Below are 15,898 nucleotides of genomic sequence, written 5' to 3' on the forward strand. Positions count from 1 at the left end.
AGAATTTTTTTTTTTTAAAAACGCCGTACGGCATTACCTCACGATTAATCATTTATATACCTGATTTCACAGCGCTCTGGATGACAATACGTAAAAATTATTGTAAACACTATGGGCCAGTTATTTAAACAGAGTCTAACTTAGGCCGCGGCTTAAGTACAATCAGTGAGTCTCCAAATGTGTGTATAAGTGGTTTATTTTAAGTAGATAAATAGTTTTCTAGTATGGAATGGAAGCCTTCTTGTTACCATCAGCAGCAGAGAGCGTTTAAATATGACTGTTGGCAAAATTGAAAACGGCTTACAACGGGGTTTTTTTAAACGCTCTCTAAACTGACCCTATGATTATGTTCATTAAAATACCACACAGATTTTTTGCCTTCCACTCAAACAATCGATCATCAAAATGGTTAACCGTCTGATGACCATGCCATGTACACAGTGCTTTCGGTAATATAATGGTTGTTTCACCTGTCGCTTTCCTAGACTATATGGAAGTTATACGCTCTTTACACAAAAAAACCCTTTCTATAGATCATCTAAAATAACAACAAAAGAAAATGGAGCAGTTGAGCCCTGTAGATCAGTGTTCACTAATGTTGCGCAGAACTGTGCAACCTTTTTTGGTTAATCCTTGCTAATTCATGCAATTTCCACCATTCAAGTAAACGAAAGCCACACGTTTTACAGAAATTGTCATAATATGTACATATACATAATATGTCAATTAGCTCTTCAAATCAGGTTTTCCTTCATTTTTCACTAAAAGGGAACATTTTAATGATAAACAATGCAAAGTCCTATCATGAAGTGTTCTGAGACAAATACGTGTGTTTACGTAATTCCATTCCAATCCTCTATGAGACATGTTGCCTTCTTGGCTAACCGGGCCAGCCCAAAAAACTTTACTTAAAATATCTTGATCATGCTTAGTCAAAATAAAATTAAGCTTTCCATTTTGACGCCGGCACTGCTAGTTATAAGCTCAGATTTAAAAGACCTATAGAGTAGACACTCAAGTAGCAACAATAAAGCTGTGCCGGAAATAACTAGCTAGCCTGCAGAAAGCAATTCAATCATTTACTCGTACAGAAGCCTCTTCAAGATACTAAATAATTCTTACCGAAACATTTAATTCTTTTTCCATTAGCGTTCCATTTGCATCACGTATTGAAGTTTTTATTGTAGAAATGGCACGAATCAATACTGTATGAAAGCTGCTCGTATTCCCTTGGTATAATATGGCACGTAAGTCATTCTGAAGTGTATACCAAAACTCGTAGGTTAACGGAGAAGGGTACGGTGAATTCCAACCAGAGCAGGTAATATTGAAGGTTGTGTTGAGGCTTTGTCCTTCTGTTGGTTCAATTGTGCAATTCAATGGTCCTATTTAAAATGAACAAATGCATAACCAGAGTAAGTCATCAGTTCACCAACATAAGACACTCTCAGTCTTTTTTCCCTGGTTATACAATAAGCAAAGCATTCGTAACAATTAAGCAATTATTAATAGAGGACTTTTTCCGTGTTTACATAGCCTCATCTAAACACGAGGAGGGTTGGGAGAATTCAAGACAGTTGTACAAACCCGAGACACAGTCGTGGGTCTGTATAACTTTCAAGAATTTTCCCAACCCCCCTGCCACCCTCCCCCCATGTGTTTCGATGAGGCTATGTAAACACGGAAAAAGTCCTCTTTTGCTCTTATAAAATATACTGCTTTATATAAACTATTTGAGTCGAACCTGTCTATAACGGCCCTGTATTAAGCGGCCACTCTCTATTAAGCGGCCAAAGTTTCAAAGTCCCGATTGTTTGGTCATACAAACGCTGTATTTGTTACCTGTGTTATGGGGCCACCTCTACTGAGCGGCCGCGGCCACCCTGTAGCAGTCCTATGTTTGTCTTTCTTTGTTATTTTTACCTGTATGAAGCGGCCACCCTTGAATGGAAACTAAGCCATATGTTAATGATCTTGTGCGGTATTTTATTGTGTTTAAAATGCTATCCAGCATCACAATAAAGAAATAACATGTACAAAGCTACTGTAAACTGATACTCGGCCGTTTAATATAGTAAACGCTTTTCAGATGTCCGCATGTGCTGAAGTACAGTACCATATTACGACCGCTAAGAAAAGTTTGTTTTGAATATGCTTCACTCTCAAGCAAGAAATTCCTCTTTAATTAATTTGTTCTTCAGCCATGTGACATTGAACATTGAGCGTAACAACTAGGAAATGACGGAATGAGATATTTTGTTGTGAACTATAAGTCATAGAAATAGAGCATTGTATACCGTAGGAGAGTGGAGGACAATTTATTGTATAGTACTTTTACACAATGTTAAGTATATTATACCGTTAAGTTACAAGTTGGCACTGAACTTTGTTTACAGTATTGATCACTTGAAAGAGTGTTGATTGTCCTATTGTTTTCTTGCATGAAGTGTTTTTGTATGATACGCCATTAAAATAGGCATTAGACCACGTCCAGTGAGTATTTTTAGTGATCCTGTATTAAGCGGCCAGTTACTCAAGTCCCGAGGGTGGCCGAATCCAAAAAAGAATCAAAGATATACAACTTCTCAATAGTTTTTCAACACGCTTCTAAAATGGGGAAACCCTCCGATGTACATTTTGCGGAAGTAAGTGCATTTAGCCTTTTTGGGTCAGTTGCAGTGGAATGTTTGTCACTTGCATTGGCGTTAAAATGTACGCGATAGGCAAAAAGGAATTGTAGCGCAAGCAATGAGTGGTTTATTTTTCGCATAAAATGGGCCTTTTCTTGTTCAAAGAGCAAGTAAGAGTTCTCTAGACCAGTTCATTATTTGAAAGACAGTGATATCAAGCATGAAATTCAAGGGAGCAGAAATTAACCTTCTGTCCGACATTGAGGTAAAATTGAACGGGTCAATATCACTGTCCAATTTCTATTGATGATATATTTCCCACAAAACCTTGCTGGTAGAATGATGTCGGACTTATTCCAATGAGAATCTTGTATGATGTGGACATATTCATTGTAGGATTAAAATTGTTTTCCTAATTTGAAAGGAAGATATCGGGACTTGTTAGGGCAGAAAAATAATTGTTATAATCTTCTTGATTGATTTCCTTGCAAACATTTCCAAGGCATAGGAAAAAATTAATCTCCTAAAACTGTAACTCCTGGAGATATAATATATAATATATCTTACATTGTGGTGTCATCACTAATTACAACATTGAAATAAATATAGGCCCAAAAAGCCCATGAAAAGGGAGGTAGAAAAAGTTGAAAAAATATCGACGGCCAGGTGCGAACATGAAAAATTTTATGCTTTTTGCTCCCGCTCGCGTCTAAACTGCGCTCAAAGCTATTGGAAGATGCACTGCTGTCTGCAGCCACCACCGGTACAACAAATCGATCGAACACTTTTAATTGTAAGCGGGTCGGTAATCGAATTTTTTTCGCTAGCTAGAAAGTTTTCGATTCAAGGAAGGGCAATTAGTATCCATTTCATGCAATCGTCTAATTTGACTTCTTTTCTTGTCAGTGAAAGTGCCTTTAACCCTCTAATGTTCTGCAGTCCAAGTGTTGGGGGAAGGACAGTGTTTTCAAGGCTTTCGAACTCTATTCCAAGGTAAAATCTAGAATGAGATCAGAGCCGGAGGATTCAAATTTGGAAAGTGGATTTCAAATTGACAGAGACTGATGTAGTGGATTGATCTCGAGGAAGGGCAAGTCCTATTCTTAGTAATTGTTTTTACATAATTTTTGGGCCTTTTAGATGTATAATGTCATATTTTCCCATTAGTTCTATATTTTAGTATTTGGTAGTATCCTATTTTGTGATGTAAAGTAAATCGTAATTCAGCCGGCCCGGGTGCTGCAATGATTTATCTTAATAAAACTATCTATCAATCCATATTTTTATACAGCGCAAAAATATCGCTGTATTAGTAGGCCTCACCCATGAGAAACCCGAGTAACTCGAGATGGGCAGAACATATGAGCAGTAACAAAACGGATCCCATTGAAGGTTAAAATATTTAAGAAGGTCGAGGTCAGAAGTCCGGAGCTTTGCATAACGCCGAGACCTGGCCAGATTGTCTTAAAATAATAAAACAGGAATGCCCCCAAGGAACTGCGCTCAAGCAATTCAATTAGATTAGTGGTTCCGACCGAAAATGGCACTCTCCGAGATAATGCGTCGAAACTATTTAACAATCTACCAGAAACTATTACAAACTGTAAAGATTACAGAACCTTTTTAAGCCTCTCAAGGAATTTTTTTTTTTTGAGAAACAGAGTACAAAGCCATTAGTTAGTTTTAGTGTAATTGGTTCCGTTAATCCTGTTTCTGTTGTATAATTTGTAAATAACTTAATTTAATTTAATTTGATTTATTTTGTAATTGTAAGTATTGTAATTTAACAGGGAAGAGCCACCCAGTGGATCTGTTAGTAAACCATTATTATTATTATTATTATTATTATTATTATTATTATTATTATTATTATTATTATTATTATTATTATTATTATTATTTTCAGAGGAAAAAGAAAACGTTCATATCATTTTTTGTTGTTCAAAACTTCAACCCAACTAAGACTAATGCCCTCGAGACGGTAATAATTCCATGGCTACAAAAAATATAAACCAAAATCGAATAATATATTCATTGTGAGGTTCCCAAGGTTTGAGAATATTTACAACTACTCACAATTATTCTTTCGGGGGAGAAATCCCCAAATAAAGGCCTGCATTACGTAAGTTTTTCTTTGGTTGTGGTATTCACGCAATTTTGGCGACTACCACCCTCAAGTTGTTATCAATTAGACAACAGTGCTCTTCTGTAAAGCCGTAAATACGTGAAGTATTTAGAAATAAGTCCAAAGTTGAAACAAGACGAGAATTGTATTTTTTTAAAAATACAATTGTCAAAAGCAATTGATTGTCAACGAAAAGTAGGTAATTAACAGCAAACTCTTTACGCATCTATTTTCAAGTAACTAGTTTTTTAAGCACTTTGCCATAAATTATACTTACTAGGGCTCGGCTGGATGGTTTTTGCAGTAGAAGTGGTTGGCATCATTGTGAAAGAAGAACTTTGACTCCAATTGCGGGCGTTGGGAGGAAATTCTTCATACAGTCCAGATGTAACATTTAAGGCTAATGAAATATACAGGGCTGTTAATTTTCTGATATTTCTAATTTGTTTATATCGGCTGTATAACAACAAAAATGTTTTTACAAATATGTCTTGTTAAAAATACAAAATTTAATTGGATTTCGATGGTAAAATACAGATATTCCTGGGATGAAATAGAGATTCACCGGAATCTCCCCGCGATGAAGTTCGCCTATTAGCCTCAAAATTATATTTGTCAGTCTGTCACGCTTTGCACATCTTCTTCTTCTTCTTCTTTTTTCTTTTTCTCCTTGTTCGTACATTTCAGAGATGCTTTATGTCCGCAATTTCAGACGATCTTTCTGGTCATTCGAACGACTCTGAATAATCATTCACTGTCAGTTATTACAACAGTAATACAAAATTAGTCCAGAATTGGCCCCGAAGTCTGAAAAACGCCACTTCAGCCACCGGACGACTCTTTCTACAGTAACGTTGGTCGAAAGGCCAACATATATAAGAGGTAAGCATTTCTTGGCTGTAGGTGTCACATGTTCCCTCATACACGACTATGATCTTCCCTTGCTCTCTTTTGTCCTGAAAAATCCTCAATCACAACAGCTTAAGATTTCAGTACTTTTGTCCAAAATCTGAGCTTCCGAACATTTTCGAAAGTAAAGCAACAAATATCTCATTAGCATAGTTTTTTCAGCCCGCACTGTAAGTTCTGGACTCTCCTCTCTCAGTTTCGAATCAAGCAGAAACATCTGCGTCTGGTATACTACCAATAAGGAACTGGGATTCTACTGATGAGAAGTTTGTCTCACGGAGATTAAACTATCCAAGGCGATATATTTACATGTTACAATAAAGAGTAAAGCTTAAAAACAAGCGCTGGTCAAACGCCCATGGTAGCCGGTAATAACTGACACTCGCGCCCTCATTTAAAAACTATCATTCCCTTTTATCCTGCTCAAAATTCTTCGTGAAAAACCACGCGCATGCCGATAGCTAATGATAGTTTCTCGGCTTGCTGTTTCCCCCAAACCGACGGACCTTGCTTTGGTAACATCCGAATGGTTGCTGTGTTACGTTCTCAGTGTTCTCCGGAAATTGTCGGCAAAAATGATAAAGGAAATAATGAAAACTATAAAAAAAGAGGTGTCTTTGGATGAAAGTTTGAACGATGACAATGCCCAAAAACTCCCGACAAAGCTCCGCAGAAAATGAAGCGTCACTAGTTATTAGACGGGGCGGAATCGGACAAGAGAAGCAAAGCGGTAAGACACAGAAACACTTCTTGTGCACTCTGCTGCCCTTTTAAGAAAAACGATTCAACTTGTCTTTTTCTTTCGCCGAGTAAAGTCCGCACTTAAAAATTTTCGGCTTCCGGTAATCTATCGTTGACTATCAGGAACTTCTTTGAGCTGTTTGATATTCAATGAAAGGTAGAGGGAACATAAGTTCTGAAACTATCATCGACTATCATGCGTCGCTTGACCAGGGCATTATTAAAACTGTCTGCTTGCTAAGGAAAAGTTACAACGAGAAACTTTTACCAACAGGTGCAATACATAGCGCATGATGCCCTTACAGGTTCTTTGGAACGTAAAATTATGAAAATCAAAATTGACTAGCATGGATTTACATATGTCTTAAGTGCAGTGATCCGCTCCCGTCATGATGACCTTGTGATTATTGACGTTGAAAAAAAAGCTGGGAAAACGAAAACTGTAGGTCCATTGTGAATACATTACGGGGCTGAAGCAGATTGCAGTTTGTCAGCAGTGGTGCTGTCCTTGTTGAAGCTTTTTCATACCACAGTGCAACAAGACAATACGTGATGAGTCACTATTGTACATTACCTGGCAAATACATGTAGCCACCTTCTTCACCAAAGGGACACGCACTGGATTGTCCATGTCTAAGGAATGAAGTTTTAGCTGCAAGACTACCCTCAGGTGATATTATCTGTATGATCCCGCCCGCTCCACCGCCCAAAGGGTAGATAGAACCAGTCGGATGAGCATTTCCTCCGTTAACAGCAAGCCTTCCGTTTCTCTGTATATCCACCTGTCGGAGAGTTGCTCAGTAGTTTAAAAAGGTGTCATGCTTGCTATTCCAATATTTCCGAAAAATGTTTTAGATACAAGTGAGTTATGTGAGAATAACAGGAAAATGTTTGAAGAAGGAGGCTTCCCATCGAATCTGTCCGCAATTCCCGCTCTACGAGGCCAAAGCTACAGGTCTCGGAAGGCTGCGTGTTTTCTGAAGATGACTGAAAATCATTCTTTCACTAGACATATATTTTTTTTGGTTGTGGCGGCTTTAATGCTTTCAAAAACTGACCCCAATTAAGAAATGAATGTTAACATAGCTACTAGTAAGACAAGGGAAATAGGCACCAGGTTGGATGAGGATCAGCTGACCCCCCTTTTTTCGACCTCATGCCGATTTTTTCTCATTCAGAACATTAAATTCTTTAAGTGTGCTCTATAATGCTGAAAACGTATATTCACCAGTGGCGTAGTTTTATTCTTCAAGAATCACGGGATTTCAGTGACTACCAGGTTCATTTTTAACAAGCACTTTGCATGCTATAGTCAACATACCTTAACTCTGATATATTTTTACCTCTTAAGGCCAAGCTATTAAAATTCGTGTGGCCTACCTTTCGAGCTTTAAGACGTATTAGTCCGCCTGATCCACCAGAACATTGTTTGGAGCTGTCAGTCTGTGCTGAAGCTCTGATTGACGCATCTGAAGAAAGATTGAACATTATTCTCTCTTAATAGTAAGACAGATTCAAATAAAAATAGTCATCACAGATTAAAGAGAGCTTCCCAAATGATTTTTAGGGGTTAATGTAGTAATCACATTTGCAATGACTACTGATGCACTTTACATAAGACGTAATAAAATGCAGTAACCATGCGGCTCCAAAAATTAAAAGTTCGTTACTATGAGGGGTGATCTCCGCCAAAATTATGTTTCAAATTATGTTATGCAGAATCGCCAATTTTTCGTATTGGCAATCAAATTCTTTTCTAACAAGATTGGAGCGGTAATTGACATATCACAAAAGAAATTGAAGAAACAGAACAGAATTTAAGACACGCGAAGTGAAATAAAGACATTAACACAGAAATTGAAGCAACAGAACAGAAATTACAACACAATTAACAACTGATCCAATTTCTGTTCTGTTGCTTCAATTTCTGTTCTGATGGGGGTGTGGTTCAAACGGGGAACCGAGCAGAACCTGGGTAAGAACTAGTTCTACATTATAATTTATGAAAATACATTCGATTACTAAGTTGCCGCGCTGCCGCGTATAGAAAATTATTTTCTTGTTTGAAATGGCCACTCGAGAGGAAAGCACCTGCGAGGGAGGACTTTCAGCTCGATGTATCTCCTTGTTAGAGGAGGTTAAAGAAATTATCGAGGGTCGGAGCAACACAGCGACCAACACCACAATGAATGGCGATGAGACATCAGCCCGGAGTCATGTAAGCGTAGTCAACTGTTAGAACAAATGAGATCACAAGTACGTGAGAATAAACAGAGTGAATCTTACCCTTGTGTCTTATCAGACTCCTTAGAAGTAAGGGGAAAAGGGAAAGCAAACCACAGAGTTAACAAAACGGCCAAAAACCGAAAAAGAAAAGAAAAATCAAAGACAAAAAGCGCTTTTGTAACGCCATTGAGTCACGCAAACAGTATGTCAAAAACTTGTCAAATGAACAACTGACAGATGAGCAAACTATTTTACTATCGCGTGGTCTTAAGTTTATCCCAACACCCGTGACAAAAGAAAATCTTATCAGGCGCAAACTTCTCGCGGATTTTGATCAATTTGCGAGACGCATGCGACAACAATATATTTTTCACGGAGAAGAAAGCGAACCTCATCCTTTCCACGTTAGGTCTGACTGGAAACCACCAGTCCAGCCATCAGTAGCTCTAGAGACCTTCCTAGAGGAGGTAAAATTTGAGCTCGCAAGTATAGAATTTGACAAGCCAAAAGATAATATAACCACGGGAGAGCGCCAAGCTCTCAAAGAACTATCGCGTAACAAAAGCATTATTACGCGGGATGCCCTGAGGGGGCATACCGTGTCTAAAAACGGGACGATTTCTTTTTCTTCGTCGTAGCTACAAATCGGTACATTAATTTATTACGCGGGATGCCCTGAGGGGGCATACCGTGTCTAAAAACGGGACGATTTCTTTTTCTTCGTCGTAGCTTCAAATCGGTACATTAATTTATTCATTAAACTCACCCCTCTCCTACTCGGGGTGTATTGTTCTGATTGTCTTCAACAGAAGCAGGCCAATCAAAATCCATTCTTGTCGCTTACATCGCGAGGGAGGGGACCCACTCACCCCTACCTGTGTGACGTCAACGCATCATTTGATCTATTTATTAAAAACGGATTAAATTTGGGGCCATATTGTTTATAACATGTTCTGGACTCAAGTGTGTCGTTTTCAAACGGAAATTTCACCATTTTGAAGCGGCAAATCGAAAGAATAACTTCTAAGAAGCACTCGACATTTAAAACGGTAGAAATTGGTGAGTTCATGGCGAAGGAATCGTGCTTTGTTTGACAGTCCTTGACCACGACGCGAGACTAAAAAGAGGTCATTGAGAAGCTTACGTTATCGTAATAGAATTTCAAAAATTTCCGGTGAAAGTGTAAGTCGCGTAACACAAGGGAAACAACGTAACGCGATCGTCGTGACTCAAACTATTCCATTAGCAAGGATAGTTTTATCAATCGGCGAAACATACAGTTGGAATAAATGAAACAGCCCCAGCATCACGCGTAATGCCAGTATAGCAGGCATCTTGTTCTTAAAAAATCTGATAAGGGAAGCACAACCGTATTGATGAGCAGACAAGACAAACTTAACGAGGGTCAAGTTCTACTTGATGATTTAAATAACTACCGACCCCTAGACAAACCAATGGCTGAAACTACAGCCAAAAAAGCTTAACAACCTATTAAATCACTGCTCTCAGAAGGCCACATTGACGAAATGACGGCTAAATGGCTCTCTCTTACGCCTGATACTCCGCGAATTCCAGTGTTTTACACACTCACTATGATTCACAAACCGACACTTGTCGGAAGACCTACTATCTCAGGGTGTTCCGGCCCTACAGAACGGATCTCAGCATTTGTTGACCACCTTATTCAGCCAATAGCACAACAACAAGCTTCGTATCTTAAAGATACGACAGACTTTATTAACTTCATCGAGAAGATTAAACTGCCTAAAAGTGCTATACTTGTTTCAATGGACGTCAGACGCCTATACACGAACATACCACAACAAGAGGGTATTACCACTGTATGCAATGGATACGAAGAATTTCACCAAGGAAACCCTCCAGTTCCTACCAGGTTTTTAAATAAGCGAGATGCTTAGTCTGATCCTACAATTTAACGGGAAAGATTATCTTCAAACCCATGGAACAGCCATGGGCACGAAAATGGCCGTAGCCTTTGCTAACACCTTCTTGGCCAAAATAGAAAAACAAATACTCAGACAGAGCAGCATTAAGCCTATCTTTTGGAAAAAGTTTATCGATGACGTCATATCAGTATGGGATACAAGCAGAAACAAAATAGAAGAATTCCTTCTAAAAGCAATTCCATCCCACGATCAAATTCACGGCTGAAATCTCAGAAACAGAAACTACATTGTTGGACACGATAGTGTACAAAGGTGTCAGATTCAACAAGGATTCTATCCTTGACGTGCGAACACACTTCAAGCCTACAGAGACCTTCCAATACACGAATTTCTATTCTTGCCACCACCAGGCGTCGCGAAAGGTTTTATCAAGGGAGAAGCGTTAAGAACAAATTCCTCTGAAAACACTTTTCAAGAGAATATGAGGAATTTTGCAACACGCCTCAAGAATAGATATTGCCCAGCTACAACTGTAGAAAAACATCTCTCGGAGGTTATTTTCACTGACAGAAAGAAAGCACTGGAACAGAGAAACAAAAATGCACGTAAGAAAATACTGCCCTTTGTAACGCAATACCACCCTGCGTTACCCAACCTCAAGAACATACTTATGGGGAAATGGCACCTTATACAGAATCAACCATATCTGAGAAATATCTTTAAGGACTCGAGCCTCCCCTCATTTTATATCGCAAAGGAAAATCCCTAAAAGACACTCTTGTAAGAGCTAAGCTATAAAGGCTTTAAGACCAATCTATATGCGAACTGCAGGAGTCGTGCAGGCCCGTCAACACTTTTAAACCCCAACGAATCTGCGTATCTGTTCACAACATCGAGTAGCCAGTCAAGGCGAAACAAAGCTCTTTCAGTCATAGAAGCTTGTAGATCTCTCAATACTTCTCCACAACATCTAGAATACTTCGCCGAAATACATTCTCATCAGCGGCCATCTTGGAATCGGAAAAATTTTCTTTACGCGGGAAGATCATCGAATAGATTTTCATAAATTATAATGTAGAACTAGTTCTTACCCAGGTTCTGCTCGGTTCCCCGTTTGAGCCACACCCCCATCAGAACAGAAATTGACGCAACAGAACAGAAATTGGATCGGTTGTTAATTGTGTTGTAATTTCTGTTCTGTTGCTTCAATTTCTGTTTTAATGTCTTTATTTCACTTCGCGTGTCTTAAATTCTGTTCTGTTTCTTCAATTTCTTTTGTGATATGTCAATTACCGCTCCAATCTCGTTAGAAAAGAATTTGATTGCCAATAAGAAAAATTGGGATTCTGCATAACACAATTTGAAACATAATTTTGGCGGAGATCACCCCTCATACATTACCAGACTCATTACACTAACTTATATCCCTGTTTGTGTACATATAATTTTCCTTTACATATTTCAAACTTTACATTGACGAACTGTGTTTGAAAATTATTGTCAAAATAACACACAAAAGCATGGATTCAGTAATACGAAGAATTCTCTTTTAAAAAAGCACCAAGGAAGACCTCTTGTAAGAGGTCTATCTTCTGCGATCGTCTGCGATCGTGATCGCAGGATCGCAGACGATCGCAGAAGTATGTTTCCATATGATCGCAGACGATCGCAGACCTTATTGCGATCTGCGATTTGCGATCCGCGATCATATGGAAACCAGCCTTTAACGCGGCAACCAAACTAAAGATTTCATGAGAATGTCTATGGCTGTGGCAAATTTATTTGAATAGATAACATATAATAATTTCACATTTTTTAGATGCATTTGACAAAGCGCTCTTTAACTTGGTGAAAATGTTAGGTTTTGCCCCATTTCGCAATAAGGCGAGAAGACACGAATTGCAGCTCAACGGAAGATTATCAGACCGTCCCATCAAAGAATGCTCATAGCAAGATGCACACACTTTACGTGCGTTCATTTAGTCATTTAAACTTGATTATTCTCAGGGGACTCTCCATAGTAAACATTTGTTATTTGCTGACAACGCGCATACACAAATAGACAAAGGGGGTGATGCTGTTTGTGTTGGGTTCTATCAATAGAGTTCATAAGGTGTTACTAAATCGAAATTTTGCATTTTGAGTTTTTTCGCTAAAGGCGTAGTTTATACCTTCCCCAGATCATAGTTAACTTTTTTGGGAGGAATCTGGCGACTGAAGGTGCTGTTTTGGTGCTGCGAGAATATGACAGGGCCAAAACGGTCTAGTGACGTCACTGGTTTTATTAGTCTTACCACTGGTTGTCCATTGGTTGTCTATAGAGCGCATTCAAATGAATCTAGAGGTCCAGCAAAGACAAGAGCACTACGCCTGATCCATTGTTTTTAACCGGAAGGAAAAGGATTTAGGATTGTGCATTTATGAACGCGGTGGACGACTGCACGTGATGCATTTTCGAGTTATGAAACCTTGCATTCTCCAATATACAGATTGCCAGAAACATCCATGTTTTTTCAGTTCACCGGTTCTTTTAATAAACAAATTAATAAGATGTGAAGATAGAAGTAAACCTTGGGAAAGTGAATTTGGAGTTGAAAATCATGGGGACAATGACCGCGATTGATTTGACTACATATGAAACAGGCACGGGTCTAACATGCTGGGTACAACTTAAAATGCTCATGTTTTCCAAAACTGTTAACCAAGATATTATTTTTAAGCTTCCTTCGGACTTTTCCTATGTGAGAATCAAAGAAAGGTAACCATTTCAATTCAGCCCTGAACACAAAATGTGCATGATTTTTCTTTTTTTCTTCTGTTCGCGTAATGATTTTTGTGTCAACAGTATCAGTGCTAAACGCTTCCATTTGTGCTGGGATTACAGTATTCTTCAATGATTTATTTTCTCTTTACAGCCTTTAAACAACAGAACACACAAAATTGACTGATTATAAAAGAGATCTTGGAAAGTAGATCAGCCAATTTCCTGTAACAAGATTAGAACAACTGATTAGAGATCGCCGAAAGTCAAGTTTTACCGCGGCGAACAGCTGTATGCAAATTAGGAAAGTGGGCAAAACCACTATACTAGAACAGAACCCACCAAACCACAAAATAGATGGTGGTCTTTTCCTGCATATCTCCCCCTCCCCCCCCCCCCCGTCTACCCCAGAAGATTGTGTCTTTATTGCATAGCCACCCCTCTATCCAGCAGTAAAATATGGTTCAAAATGAGGTTCATACGTCACTTTCGTTTTTATCTAGCAAAGTAACTCTTGGCCAGCTGAACTATTTATGTTAACTCAAATTTTAAAGCCAATTAAATTTTGTTTGTAATGCTCATGAGATAGATGGTGTGGGTCCTCTTCGAACAAACTTGTTATGACCAGTTCCCTTAGATTGCTACAAACAAATCTCGTACCCAAATCTTCTCATTCTTCAGGAGAGAATACGTATAGACATCTGGGTATGAGATTAATGTTTTGGTTTTAAAAAAGGCATTAAACAGCAACAACGTTTATTGTCTTTTTCATTTGCCTATGGTAAAATCCAGAATGTTTCTAACCTATTGTGATGCATCCTTTCTCTGATACAAGTTCTATAGCTCCTCCGCCAGCAACAAATCCGGATACTCCAACACACGAACCTGTGAGATCAGCATTGATAGTACATCATATGTTATTGTTATTACCCACCAGGGAACCAATCTCTCTTGAGTCACTGTAAAAACTCAACTAACCCTACTAATTCTCCGAATTGGTTTTGTTCCGACTGTGCAGTAGATAGTTTTCCATTTAGTCATCTAGATGAAGCATCTTTTAACCTGATAAGTTTCGAAAATGCGTGTGTTATTGTCGACTTTGATGGTGAGCGCTATCAAAGCCTTTGCTTTAATCCTCTGGACTCTATTCATCGTGCTGGCAACCTCAATGACCTTGACCCTGATACTAACTGTTGTAGAGGCTCCAGTACCTGTGATTATTTTATTGAAGATCAATTGAATGAATCAATCTCTCTCCGGTGGTTTAATGGCTTGAAATTTGCTGGTACGGTTAATTTTCTCACACTATTTCTATTTCGTACAGCGATACCGCACCCGTTTCTTTTTTAAACGATTTTAATTGTAGAAAATTTATTCATGGATGGCATGGCCTGGTCATCTCCACCCAAAACGTTCTAATCACACAAGTATGCAAACCGTCTTTGCACGGAACTATGTTCTGGCAGTAACTGAAACATGCTCTTTCCATTTCTGAAAACCATTTAGCTCCAACTATAAGTTTTGCGGTAATTCATCACGTGATCAATTGTTGCCAAAGGCCTATTGAGGGACAGTTTGTCTCTTAAAAGCTCATGTCAGATGGTAGCTAAGGTTACGCTACTAGACCTAATCTAATGTTCACATGCAAGTATTTCATAAGAAGAAAAAAACTTAAACTCGCCTCCGCTTCCACCCAGTAGTGATGTTAGGTTTTCCTTATCGTATGGTTGACCCGACTCTAAATTATTAGTAGATCCAGCTCTTCCTCCATGGCTCGAACCAACTATACACTCTTGCGTAACAGGAGCTCTTTCATCCTTTATCGTTAGACCTCCGGGACCAAGACCTGTGTCAGTAGGAAGAGATCATCTTAAATGACTTTGTTAAACACAATAATGCCATTGATGACTTTCTGGCGTACATGGTTCACATTAAGAGGGGGAGGGGGGTGGAGAGAGAGGAATGAAATAATGAAGTGAAATATACAATGAAATGAAAAGAAGCTGTTAAAATCCCTTGTATAAGGACGGATTTAAATATAGTCAGTGTTAAGACTCTCAGCATGTTTTGGAAAAGAAATGTGATTATCACATAAAGAAAGACGATATCTGCCGTTTTTCCCTTCAGCACACATGATTTATGTTGTATCTGATTGAAAAATAAGGCATACTAAAGGCAGAAATTTCGGCAAAATTGGAAAATTATCGATAGGTGTCGGTTTATTATTTGACAAAACAAAAAAATAAAAGCATTGCTGCACTAGAAACGCAACTTAATAAAACAATTTCCGTTATTATAAAAAATTGTGCGAGTGCGAAGTTTGATATGTCAAGTAAATTGATCGTTGGTATCTCTTTATTGTCCTCTGAAGGATGTAAGGTAAAGTACTAACATAGTCTTATATCAAAATGTAAATATTGTATTGTGTTTAAGTATTATATGTAAGTATTGTAAATGTAAGGAAAATATGAGAAGCGTCATCATGCAAGAGCGTGAAGTCGTGTATTTTTTTGTAAGTGTTTTACAAAATAAAAGTTGTATTACCAAAAATTGTTGATTTGATTTGTTCACTGATCATTCACTACATTTTGGCATGATA

At 38.4% G+C, this 15,898-nt stretch overlaps 1 pseudogene across 1 annotated transcript in view; it reads right to left on the bottom strand.

The window, feature by feature from the left end:
• Positions 1-15,898, bottom strand: part of LOC146460920 (location of vulva defective 1-like) — a 32,308-nt pseudogene that overhangs the window by 14,712 nt on the left and 1,698 nt on the right. The window contains exons 4-9 of the transcript XR_014857559.1: positions 14,981-15,145; positions 14,104-14,184; positions 7,786-7,874; positions 6,980-7,187; positions 5,033-5,155; positions 1,123-1,385 (exon numbers count right to left, since the gene is read on the bottom strand). The product of XR_014857559.1 is annotated as a location of vulva defective 1-like (transcript). The remainder of the gene's footprint in view (positions 1-1,122; positions 1,386-5,032; positions 5,156-6,979; positions 7,188-7,785; positions 7,875-14,103; positions 14,185-14,980; positions 15,146-15,898) is intronic.

Source organism: Pavona decussata, unplaced genomic scaffold (genome assembly GCF_977016875.1).
Source record: "Pavona decussata unplaced genomic scaffold, jaPavDecu1.1 SCAFFOLD_207, whole genome shotgun sequence".
Taxonomy (NCBI): Eukaryota; Metazoa; Cnidaria; class Anthozoa; order Scleractinia; family Agariciidae; genus Pavona; species Pavona decussata.